The sequence below is a fragment of the Hydra vulgaris genome, chromosome 14 (genome assembly GCF_038396675.1).
Source record: "Hydra vulgaris chromosome 14, alternate assembly HydraT2T_AEP".
Lineage (NCBI taxonomy): Eukaryota > Metazoa > Cnidaria > Hydrozoa > Anthoathecata > Hydridae > Hydra > Hydra vulgaris.
Window position 1 is genome coordinate 32,051,066 of NC_088933.1, and position 14,595 is coordinate 32,065,660.

The following is a 14,595-nucleotide window of genomic DNA, read 5'->3' on the forward strand; positions in this document are numbered from 1 at the left end:
TATCATTTAACTCAAAAAAGATACATCTTAGATGTATTTTGTATGAATTACAATACATTTATTTTTTGTGATTGATTAATTTTAAATATTTATTGGTGAAAGGTTTTAATGATAATAAGGTGATTTTTATTCTTACGGGTATGGCTAGATCTTTTAGTGGCGGAAATGTTTTGCGTAAGTCTTCAAATGTTGGCCTACAATTCACAATTCATTTTCGACGAGAGCATGAAGTTTTTTTCATACAGTCCAACTTTCTTTCATAGCCTAAGTCATCAAATCTCAACTCTCCTATCATACTTAGTTCTTCTTTTGAGAAAGGCGCTATACAAAAAAATATATATTTTAAAACACAATAAATTTAAAAAACTGTTTTTCAGTATTTATATAGATTTAAAATGTTTGTTTTAGCTAGATTTATTAGCTGATTATTTATATGCTTTATTTGGAAAATTAATTTCAATACTGAGTATTAGGTAAATGTCTTAATTAAACGAAGAAAGAGTTTATGAAAAATATACTTAATATTAAAATACCCGACGAGTGGAACTCTTCTGCTTGTACATGAACACCAACATGTTTTCGCATAGTTTTCAGCCTCTCTTCTATGTGGCCATGAGGAGTGACCTTCCTTTTCTTATTACCCACTACATACTCTGTATATGGTCTATAATAATTTTCCTACAAAAATATTTTTTTGAAAAATTTGATTTTATTACCTCATAGACAACTCAACTTATAATTGACAAATTGTGAAGATACTACTACTAATAATAATTTTTACTTGACTGTAGTGGCCCCTTTGGCCTTAGGAAGAAAAAAAAAAAGAAGGTAAAAAAAAACTAATAAAATGTCTCTTATTGTCTCACATATCCAAGTTTTCCACCAGAATGTAGCTTTGGAAAGGCAGTGATAATAGCTTTCGCAAGATTAGATTTGGTTTTTGTGGAAGGATACCTAAAACATATATATTTAAGAAAACACTTGTATTGCCATATTTATATTAAGCAAATGGTTAATAAATTTTCATAAATAGCTTTATAAATAATTTTTATTAAACAAAACTTTTCAGTGTTATTGCAATAGTTCCTTAAATTACGGAAATAAACATAAACTTACATATTTCCAACTCTATGGACCATTGAGTTAACAACAATGTGGATCATACTTTGACGCCTTTTAACAAGTGCACCCGAAGAATCATATTCTGCCAAAACAAGCTTACCTGTTTGATGTTCATCAAGCAAACAACGTATCTTCTACATAAAAACAAAATCTTTATTTGTATAAGTTGAAAGTTTAGTTAATGTTTTAAATTATAAAAGGAATTTATTGCTGCAAAAAATGTGGGGGAATCCTGGCTTATTACCGTTTGTTTAAATTAATGAACTAAGTATAAACAAAACACTTTAAAAAACTACTTTTACAGTATACTTACAAAGTCAATGTTATCTTAAAGCAATCTGTACATCAATAGTTGAAACATTTAATTTGACTTTACTAGACTCATTTAAAACATCAGGTGAAGATTGAATTGTCGATGATAATGTTGGTGACAAAGCCGACTCATCAAGGGAGCTGTTTAAAGTTTTACTTAAACTGAAAAATGTAGATGTTCTATCATTTTTCTACACAAAAAAAAAAGAAGTTTATATTCATTTCTCAAGCTGTTTATTAAAGGAGTAATGTACTTGTTCAAAACAACAAATTTGTATATATATATATATATATATATATATATATATATATATATATATATATATATATAATATATATATATATATATATATATATATATATATATATATAAATATATACATTTATTGTTTTGGACAAGTTATAGCGGGTTATAAATACTTTTACATTTAGTTTAGCAAACTACTTATATTATTTTTAGCAACTCAATAATATGCTTTTATAAAACTGCTATCTTAAGAATTTACAATTAAGCAAAATATACAAATTATTTAAATATGAAAAATCATTTTAATACATTGCAATGATACAAATAGTGACGTAAAATAATATGCTCGTATATACATGTAGGTTTTAAACAAGTTATTTGCTCTCAAACATATACGCTCTAAACCAAGTGAACAATACGATAGAGTTAGATCACAATACATGTGGACATGCCACTTAAGTCCAATAAATAAATTACATTTTGATGAACATATATTTGTTCAATTTTAACAAATGACGGTTCACCTTCATCACTAATAGAGTGAAGTACAGACATCTTAGTTTGGTACTTTTGACCAAAATGACTACTTTTTCAGCCATAAACACATCTATTTTTTCACCAATAAGAGGTAAAATTAATGACTTATGCCTAATATCTGATGATGAAATAATTGTACCATTTCCAACATCTGAAATCCCTTTTAATGGACATCTAGTCATCCAAACAAAAGCATGAGAAAGTTGGTGTCTGCTTGCGAGAGAAAACGCTATATTTTTAAAGTTACAAATGATATGAGAACGTCGCTTAGAAAAGTTATGCTTCGCTTCAAACCGCATTATCATCATATGTAAAAGTGGTCCGCTATTCTCTATTTTTATTAGTACCATAGTGAACCATTCTGTGATGTTTATATAAAAGTCTTTTATCAGGATAACATATTTTAGATAACTCATGATGCTCTGATACAATATCTTTTAAGTACAAAACATGCGACAGTACAGAGTTTGGCAATAAAATAATTTTTGTCAGCTGATTAAGCAATTGGTACAAACGCCATTTTAAATTATCTACTTTGTCAATAACATCAGCTAGAATACATGGTAAATGTAAAAACAAAATCAGCATCTGAGCTGACCGTTGTCCAAGCAATGAGTTCTGACTTTTTAAATGTGATTCACTTATAAAACTAGGTTTTGATTTACTAACCAGACCATAGTCCATTGTATTAATACAACAATTAAGCCCATGGAGATTAATAAGCTTTAAGTCATAAATTATGTGGCGCAAAAATAACTTGACTTCAAACGGAATTACACCTTCCAATAAAACATGCATTATACCGGCTGAGTCATTACAAGCAGGATGGTAATAGTTCAAATTTTTTAAAGTTGATGGCCGCTTAATGCCACACTCTTTAGTTGAAATGGTATCATTTTTAAGCTGCTCAATATGTTGCTCAATTAAGTTTGCTCAATTAAGTTTGCTCAATTAAGTAAGCTCAATTAAGTCGCTCAATATGTTGCTCATATGATTGTTGTGTCCTCATTGTAAGAGAATACTCACAAAATACTTTTTGCATCTCATCCTGAGTCACCATACACAAGTCACAAGCAAATAAAGCACTGCTAAAATTCTCCATGTATCCAAGTATTGCATGCAGCCCTAAATTATCACCAACAATTTGTGTTAAAAAACAACGAATATTTATCTCTTTTCTTTCACAAAAAACTGTATCGTGTACTTTTATTTGCCGAACAATAACTTCCATACCAGGATCAGTGGTGTACCGTTTAATGTCTTCTGAATGTGCTAAGGCCAAAAAATGAATATTGCTTAACGCAGAATTTACAGCTGGTGGATAGTTTTTTATTGTAAAATAAAATGCACCTAACTTGCGTATTCCAGTTTTAGATTTAAGCGGATTTGTTGTCTCTACCTCATCAAAATAAATCTGAATAAATACATGAATACAGTTAGGAAAATAATGTTTGGTATATGTTTTTAGCTGTCTGCCATACTTACCATCTAACCAATCTTCTGCTATATCATTTGCTGACTCATTGCCTCTTTTTAAAATTTTCTAAGTCTCAGGTTGTTTTAAAAACAATTTCAAGGTTTTCTCTGTATAAGGTAAACACACACACACACGCACCTGCATTTGTTGCTTTGTTGATCTGTCTCGCTTAACATCCCACCGATCACCTATTGAATATGCTTCAGGTTCAACATAGAGACCTTTTAGTTTAAATAATTCAACAAATTATAATGAGTATCAATGCCTTTAAAAGGATTTTTCTAGGTGTTAAATTCTTCTGAAAGAGCATTAAATGTTGCGGTACCACATGTATGTTTTTAACACAATGTCTGTCTTGGCAAGCAGATAATTAATAATATCATATAGCAACTTATTTAAACTATTTCTTCACCTAAAATAATAATCAATAGTATATTTAGTATAAAAACTAACCATTTGAGTTTCAATAGAAACCTTTTTGTCTTTAAATACAGTTTTTTAATTATTTAATCAATTAAATTTTGTAACAATTATTATAACCAACAATTTAATAAAATAGTAGGATTAGAGTAGATAGATGCGCATCTATCACTTATTTACTTTAACTTTTTAGTTTTTTTACAAATTTAAACTTAGTTGAACTAAGTTTGACTTTGTAAATGTCATTGTGTGTACATCTTTTTTTTATCTATAAAGTTTTTAGATTATGCACATCACATACTAATTAACTTTTATAATGAACACCATATAGAATGTGACGTGTAAACATCACATTCTATATGGTCTTTATTATAAAAGTTATGTAGTATGTGATGTATCTAAAAACTTTTTTAAATAAAAAGATACACGTTATTAATAATATAGATATTGATATAGTATATCGATATGATAAATAATAAAATTATATTTTGACATCTATACACGTATATACATTTATATATATTTTTTGTAAGTTTTACATCCATTTTTCCACACTGGTGTGGTTTGGATGGTTCTTCATAATGACATATAAATGCCATTATGAAAGAATTGAAACAATGTTTTAAAACCGGATGCCCTTCCTTACGTTAACATGAAGCAGGTTGTACTGGATTACATGTTACCAGTAGCCTGCTACTGGTAACTTTACTTGACATAAGGATAATCTGACCTGCCGGTACCGGTAAGTCCCTTTTCGATATTATTCTCCTTTGAGCTATTATGTATATCATATATCATACATATACATACATCCATATATATATCATACATCCAGATATATCATGATGTATCATAATATGATATAGTAGTTTATATATAATATGATATACTACATTTTATATACTATGATAATTTATATCATAATATGATGTAGTATAATATAATACCTAAATGAGATGTGTATATTATATACACATCTCTTTTACGTACATTCGCAAAAAATTTACACATATATATGTATGTAATTGTAATGTATACATAAGTAAATATACACATGTATATATACATAATGTATGTATACATGTGTATATTTAAATATGTATATATACATTATATATTTACATGTGTATATATACATACAATATACACATACGTATGTATGTAAATATAATATATACATATGTAAATATACATATATAAATATGTAAATATATTATATACACATCTCTTTTACGTACGTTCGCAAAAAATATGAAAAGATAGCTTACTTTCAAGCTTTTCTGTAGCGTCTATAGATATTCCTTTTGATAATAAATATTCTGCCAACTGTGACTGTGATAACTTTTTTGTGCTTATTTTTAATAAAAAAATTTAAAATGAAAGAATGCAATCACATGCGACCTTTAAAAAGTTTAATGGTGATTGCTTTCGGCATTTCATTTCATTCGCATTTCAGGCGATTTACTTGATGTTTCCGGTAAAGCACCTGAACGTTCCAGTAGAAAAACTCACGGAACTTCTTTTGTCTGAACATTTCAGGGATTTTATTCTAAGTGTTCAGCTGGTTTGCTAAAATACCTGAACCAATACGGTAATATGCCTGAATGTTTGAATTAAATTGCCTGAATGTTCAGGTAAATTTGCCCACCTGAACCATTCCGGACTGAGTTAGCCTGAACTTTTTTAAGAGTGTTTATATATATATATATATATATATATATATATATATATATATATATATATATATATATATATATATATATATATATGTATATATGTATATATGTATATATATATATATGGTTTACAACAAAAATGAATAATCAAACGTTATGACAGAATCATTTAAATCATTTAATAAACAAGATATTGTCAAAACTTTTGTCCATTGTTGTATAACCATTGTTTTGTTAAATCAAATAGTCCAAAGGAATTGTACTTTTAAAATTTTCATATATGCTTTGAATCCTAACTGTAACTCATTCTGCATGAGTTTGATTAAATGCTATTCTTCTAGCTTGCTCGGCATCCAAGAACTGAGTTGGCGTCTTCCTTTTATAAATGATGTTACTTTCACCTCAGTTCAATTTTAAGTAATACTATCTTCAATAGCAAATCCTCTATCACCCATAACAATATCACCAGGTAACAACTTTGATAAAAAACCAGAAGTTTCAATTAGATATTTATTACTAACACAACCACCCTATGATTTAGAATCAAAACTAAAAACACCTTGAGGTACAACATCAATAAAGATTTGACAGTGTTGTGGGGTTTATGTGAAGAAAATTTTGTGCACGTGCTAATGAATTTTTCGTCAATAAAAACCTCAAAATGTGTTGAATAACTCCTACTTTTGTTCCGAAATGTTGTCGGAAATATATTGATGTAATCTGACAAAATTGCTCTTTCACAGGCCATTTTATTAGTTCTTTTTGTCTTACATATAAAACATCAACAGTTTTTAGAAACACAGAAGAGGCTATTGTGCCACTGACATTATAACGATAAGCTACACCATTTAATGTTAAATTAAGCCAAAGATGCATCATAGTCAAAAAATAATGCTTATAATCTGAAAGTTTTAATCTTTTATACAGAAAGAAAGGTTTTATAAACTTGAAAAGAGTAATAAACACATCCATATTTGGAAAACCTGTATAAAATAGGACTTTCTTATCTGATACAAACCAATCTTTTGCGCCAACATTTAGTATAGACAACTCAGACATCAAACTTGAATTATCAATGTAGTTAAGGTTATTTCTTCTTCTATGGAAATAATATGTTGGTTTGTTAAATTAGTTTGGCATAAAGAATCTTTGAAATTATTTTGATATACTTCAATTATTACTTCAAATACAACATCGTGTAAATTTGAACCAAAAATTTTGTTTTTAAAATCAATGGGACATGGTGGTTTAATAACTTTTAATTCTTTTTTGCGAAATGATTTTTGAAACAACCTGCATAAGCCTGAGTTGACGATCAACAGCACATTCATGTCTTTTTGAGTTTTTTTTATAACCCATAGATTGATTTGGTATCCAATCTGGATGAGATTTCTCAAATAGTTTAATAATAATAATGGAAGGCTTTCCTGTAATATACAAAGCTTAAATACATATCTAATTGTATGTAATACATAAAGTACAAAGTGATAAATTTATAAGCAAGAACTGAGGTAACCATTTTTAAACTAGTTTATGTATAATAGTTTAAATCAGGTTAACTACATTTTATATTTAAAATATATATGAAACTATTTGAACTTGTTGAATAGCCACATCTTTTAACATTTCAAGTGTAAATATGAAAAACCAAGTTTACTGATTAGTTTTAGATAATAATTTTCATAGAAGAAATTATACACCTGTAATGAAATTATAAAAATAAACCTGTAATGAAACAAACTTTATTATGAGTTGCTTTAAAAATCCTGTTTTCACTTTTCATTGCACTAAACCATTTTTTTCCATTTTTTTTGTTTCTGATACCATACTTTTAAAACATTAAACTTTTAAACCATACTTTTCCTTTCTGTTGACAGTTGTTTAATTTCCTCGTCGTGATGTGAAAGTATGAAAGAAATACAAAAAAATGACTTGGTACAATCTTTAAAACAATTTTTGCAGCCGAATAAACAAAAAAAAACCATGTCTCGGACGATATCAAAATTATACCAACAATAAAAGCCACGATTATTAAATTACTAGCTCGGTATTTGTTTGTGAACCACCATGGCGGCTTCTTTAAAATTGAATTTAAGTAAAAGTTACACTGGATAAACATGTATTTGTTGAATATTTATATTATTTTTTTTATTATTTTACTAATCACCATCTGTAAAATATATTTACAAGGTAAAAATACAAACAAAGAAAAAGAGATAAAAAATCATTAGGAGTATTTTCTTCAAGTGAGTTTTTAAAAATTGTTCGCTGTTCTATTACATTCGAACATTAAACCGCCTGTACCAAAATATTAAAAGTAGCTTCAGGAATTACATTCTGTCTCAAAGTTTTACTTTTTTTTGACCATCATAAAGGTTTCCATATTCAGTTTATGAATATTACATAAATCTTTTAAATCATCTAAAAAAAGAAGGTTTAATTGAACAGTAGTTGAATTGGGAAATAATGATTTTAAATTTTATTGTTTAAAAAGGGGATAATTGAATGTATTTTGTTTTGGTGTATATAATTTAATATCTTTTTAATTTTAAATAGAGAGCGTATATAGTTTTACGTATACTTGGTGACATTAAAAAATGTTCCTTTCAAGTGTGTCAAGTCTTTACATTGTTGACTCTTTATTTTCACCGAGCTCTAGACCGTGGGTAATAATTATAAAATTGACATTGGATGATACCGTTGTCTGGAAGTTTGATACCGACTGTCAATATTTGTTCTATTTAGTAATGCAAAAATTGATTTTCTAATATCCCAAGTAAAGCCGAGATGATTAAGTTTCTCATGAGGTATAATTGATGGTCATCTTAAGATATTTGCAGTTCATTATTTGTCTTTTTCAAGAGAGCAAAAGTTGCGTTTTGCAATTGGAAAAGGATATATTTGATATAAAGAAAAGTTTAAAATATCACAAGTAGCTCATTAAAAAAAAGGTCAAAAATGATATTGAGTCTATCGAGAAAAAAAGTTTGTAAAAACGAAGCACATAAATACGATGAGTTTATTGACTTTAAAAGAAAAATTGAGGATCGGTTACGAAGAAACAACCTTAGGATTGATGGCATCATAGAAAATAAAAATAAAACGTGGTCTGAAAGTAAAATAAAAGTGAATAAAATTTTTGAAGAGACTCTAGGGGTGGAAAATGTAAGAATTGCTCAATTCTCACATTTTCCACGCATTGCAGTGGACGCTGGGATGCAAAAACACCAGGCACAATTATTATTAAGCTGTTAGACTACAAAGATAAGATAGAATTTTTAAAAAAACTCTTTTAAATTAAAGGGTGAAAATATATACATAAACGAAGATTTTTGCTTCAAAACGAACTTAATAAAAAAAGATCTTAGAGAAAAAATGAAAACTGAGTGGCAGCTGGGAAAATTTGCATACATATCATACAATAAACTGATTGTACGTAAATGGGCGTCTAAGAAAACAAAAGAAATTCTGAATCCGTGTCAAGTTAGTTAGGGTTAGGGTTTATTAATTTTCTTTTAACTATTACCAACTATTTTATAAACTATTTTGCGTTTATTTATATATGCTTTACTTTAAAATGGAGGAAAACTTTATAATTAAATTTTTAGAAGAAAATGTTGTACTTAGTGACGTCGATGACTCAAATAAATTTAATCAAAAAATATCTGAAAGCCAATACTATATAGCAATTGAATCTTCTCAATATCTTTAAAAAAATTAAAAGTAGTAATTCAATTTTCAATATTAATATTCAAAGTTTAAAATTTTGAAATCTTAAGTTTTTGTTGGATGAATTAAAACACAATTTTAAAATTATTTGTCTAACGAAAACTTGGTGTAAGCGTGGTGAAACAAATGCCCAATTTGATTTAATCAATTACTCATCAGTTCACCAACCACTTTGTTTCGGTGTTGATGGGGACGTATGTATTTTTATTCACAACTTAATTAGTTATAATTTATGTACGATCTCTGTGTAAATAAAATAGTTTCTGAGATTTATGGATTGAACTAATAAATAAAAACACACACAAAAAAAAATATAAATGCCACATATAGACCTCCATCTACTAGCTTAAAAAAATTTAAAACTTATCTTTAACCATTCATATCAAATACAAATAAAACCTGAAGTCATGCCTACTTAGTTGGGGATTTTAGCATCGACCAAAAACACCATGCTTCCAATAAAAATGTTAACAATTTTATAAACATTCTTCTTAAAAATAATTTAATTCTGACAACAAACAAGCCATCAAGAGTGATCAACAACTCTTCTACACTTCTTGATAATATAATTACTAATAACCATTATAATAACCGTCTTTACATAGGCATAATCAAATCTGACTTATTGGATCATTTCCCAACTTTCCTAGTTACTAAAAGTATATTATTTAACAGTATTCCTTTTCAATTCATTATATTAAAGCAACAGATCAATGAAAACTTGGTAAAACAATTTCAAAATCTTTTAAGCGAAAACATTGATTGGAATCTGGTATTGCAGTCACATAACGTTAACAACGCATATGATCTATTTTTAAATTAATTCTGCAAGCAATGTGATCAAGAATTTCCTAAAATAAGTTACTCTAAAAACCAAAACTGTTTTAACTCCGTGGATATCTAACGGGTTACTCAAACCTTCAAAAAGAAAACAAAAGATATACAATAAGTACTTGAAAAAAAAAAGTTATAAAAAATGAAAAATTTTAAATATATATTTGAAAAAACAAAAAAGAACTCAAAAAAGCTTTATTATGCAAAGCTATTAAGTAAAGCCACCGTAAACACTAAAAAAACACGGAGTGTAGTTAAAGAAATAATCAGAAAAAAAAAGTTATGCAAGAGTCATTGTGCCAAAAAAAGAATAATAATTGATAAAAACACAACTTATGATAAATAAACTATTGCTGAAAAGCTAAACAACTTGTTTACTAATGCTGGTCCGAATTTGGCATTAAAAACTCCTATGAACTCAACACCATTTGAATCTTATTTAAAAAGTTATTATAAACTTATCGATGAAACTAATTTAAAACTAATTGAATTGCAAACCGCCTTTTTTTACCTTAAGACTAACGAAATAACTGGATTTGATAAAATTAACGTTAATGTTATAAAATCAGTATATAATAAATAAAACCCTCTTTTTTTCACATATTATATATTTCATTTAAAACAGGTATTGTCCCTAAAAAGCTTAAAATTGTACGAAACACGGCGGTATTTAAGTCCGGAGATGACTCAAATATCTCTAATTATAGGCCTTTATCTATTTTACCTTGTTTTTCAAATTTACTTGAGAGAATAATGTTGAGTAGGCTATTTAATCACTTATCAGAAAAAGTAACGTTGTTTTCAAACCAATTTGGCTTCAAAAAAAAAATTCAACGGAAGATGCAGTGGTTGAACAAGTCAATCAAATATCAAGTGCATTCAGTTGTAACTACTTTAGCTTAGGAGTTTTCATTGATCTGTCATAAGCTTTTGATACCGTTAATTATAATATATTAATAAAAAAACTTGAACGCTATGGACTAAAAAATAACAAATTTACTTTATTTCAAAAGTTATTTAACCGATAGAAAACAATTTAAAGTGTATGAACAAAAACGAACATTCCCGTCAACCGTAGTTTGTGGGGTTCTCCAGGGCTCTATTTTAGGACCACAGTTGTTCCTAGTGTACATTAATGGTTTAAATTTAGCAGCAGACCTATTAAATTGTATTATTTTTGCAGATGACTCCATTCATTTTCATTCCCACAGAGATATTAACACGCTATTTGAAACAACACACGAAATTTAATGAGTGGTTTATAAGTAGTAAACTTTCTTTAAATGTGGATAAAACCAAATTTATTTTGTTCCACAAAGTAAATAAATCAAAAAGTATTCCCATCCGAAAAATAAAAAAAATGTACTGTAAACAAAAACACGCGTGCAGAACAATTTTTGGAGTTGATAGAACTGTACCTTGTGAGCCTCTTCTGCGTATACTTAAGCAAAATTTTCAAATGACAACTTTGTTGTCCCAAAAAATGATTCAAAGCAAACTTCATTTTCAGTTCTTTATCATGGAAATTAATTGTGGAAAATCTTTCCCAAGATTGTAAATACACATAAAACTAGTATAGAGCAGTTTAAAAACGAATCAAAACAGACATTCTTACTTATGGATTTTAATATATCCGATTTTAAATGTTTTTTTTAATTAAAACTCAAATACAAAAAAATAATTTATACAAAAATAATGTCTTTGAGTGTATTAACATTTTTTTTCATTGCCTTAATTATTGTATTATCTATCACGTTTGCTAATTTATTTACGATATTTCTATGAAGCATACTAATTTATGTTAATTCAACGGTATATATTAGTTTATTTACTTTTATTTTTAAATCTTAATTTAAACTTTTAAGTTTTAAGCAAATGATAATATCTTAATTACCATTTCTTATTCACTTGATCTTACTCTTTCATTAAATTTTGATTTTTTAAATTTTTCTTTAAATGACAGCAAATTGTTATTTTACTTTTATATTTTTTTTAATAAATAGTTTATTAACTATAGAAATTTAAATATTTTTTGTAAATACGTGAGAATGGGAGTCGGTGATAAGGCTAAATAAGTCTTTTTTTTGCCCCAGCGATATTTATTTTTATTTATATGCTTCAAAACTGTATATATTATTCAACGGCAAAATAAAAAGAACAAAAAAAAAATTTAAAAAAATTTAAAATTGTATGAAGAGCGTAGAGTTACAGATAATCAGGATGCAGTGATATTGAAGAGTGTAGGTTAGAAGTAGATAAAGTTATAGAATACATTGCTGGTAATATATGAAATGGATTTTTACAGCTTTTTTATAAACAAGTATGAAAGTATATCATCACACCCTTATCATCGTAATTTCGTGTTTTGGTAAAGCAGAAGCATTTTTGTGGAGTAAATTCATATTTTTAGCGAGCAGCTTCTCCAGGGAATTTTAAAAACATCTATCCGATAGTCTGGCATAGCACTGAAAGATTTAGATATAGGTATATTTAAAAATAAAGGTTCGGTTAAAACCAGTACCAAAACCTGAACTTGAGAAAAAATTTTAATAGTAATACTTTATTTTGAAACTTACAATCAAAATTATTAATATAATATAAATTATATATAAAGGTAATTAAAAACTTAATGACAATTAAACATTTATTACCATCAAAATTTTAATTATACAAATCAATTTGTGGAAAACCACAACCTAAACTAAACGAGGTATAGATCAGATCGCGAGAACAATAATTATGAGAGCTTTTTAAAACAAACGCACTACAAAAAAGAAAATATAAAACACATCTGACATAATATTTTACTTAACATATACCTTTTTTCAATGCGTTTATTCTCTATGTCGTTAATCTTCCTCCGGCTAACTGCTATTAAGAGGCCTCATAGCAAGGCCCACGAAGACGAGTTCAGCTCACTAAAAAGCATCCTAACTCTTACGCCGACAAAGAGTAAGTAATTTTCAGAAAAAAGAATGATAATAGAGGAAAATATAAAAGAAGTCGAGTTAAAAATTCGCATTAAGACAGTGACAGTATTGCACTAGATGTTAGAATGTGCAACCTATGTTCAATATAAAGTTCACTTGATAGGCCTCGTTACATATTAATGTTTACATAATTTCCAAAAATTTTATTTTATATTCAAATATATTTTACATATATTTGTATTTGTATATATGTTTATATACATATAAATATATATATATATATAAATATATATATATATATATATATATATATATATATATATATATATATATTATATATATATATATGTATATATATATATATATATATATTTATATAAATATATATATATATATATATATATACATATATATATATATATACATATATATATATATATATATATATATATATATATATATGAATATATATATATATATATATATATATGTATATATATATATATATATATGAGATACTAAGCAATTTTATAATAGTATCGTACAGTCCATGATCGTATAAATATAGAAATTTATATATACCTATATATATATATATATATATATATATATATATATATATATATATATATATGAATATATATATATATATATATATATATATATATATATATATATATATATACACATATATAATATATAAAGTTTTATTTAATATATAATATATAATATATATATTTATACGTATATAATTATATATAGATACGTATAATTATTTTTTATGTATACATATATATATATATATATATATATATATATATATATATTTGCAGATGTATACACGTATATATATATATATATATATATATATATATATATATATATATATTATATATATATATATATATATGTATATATAAATATATATATGTATATATATATATATGTACATATATATATATATATATGAGATACTAAGCAATTTTATAATAATATCGTATAGTCCATGATCGCATATATATAGATATTTACATATACCTATATATATATATATATATATATATATATATATATATTTGTATATGTATACACGTATATATTAATGTGTATATATATATATATATGTATATATAAATATATATATATATATATATTTATATAAATGTATATATATATATATATATATATATATATATATATATATATATATATATATATATATATATATATATAAACATTTATATAAATATATATATATATATAAGCAAGCTAAAGTACGTTTAAGGCCATGATCGACCAAAAAAGATAAAA

General features: G+C 26.1%; 1 protein-coding gene and 1 long non-coding RNA gene across 2 annotated transcripts in view; one reads left to right on the forward strand and one right to left on the reverse strand.

Moving 5' to 3' along the window:
• LOC136091051 (torsin-1A-like) overlaps positions 1-14,595 on the forward strand; it is a 54,214-nt gene that overhangs the window by 22,680 nt on the left and 16,939 nt on the right. The gene's annotated exons all lie outside the window — the stretch shown is intronic.
• LOC136090670 (uncharacterized) lies at positions 831-1,621 on the reverse strand. The gene is made up of 3 exons (XR_010643623.1): positions 1,436-1,621; positions 1,117-1,256; positions 831-954 (listed from the first exon to the last, which is right to left on the reverse strand). It is a non-coding gene; the product is annotated as an uncharacterized LOC136090670 (long non-coding RNA).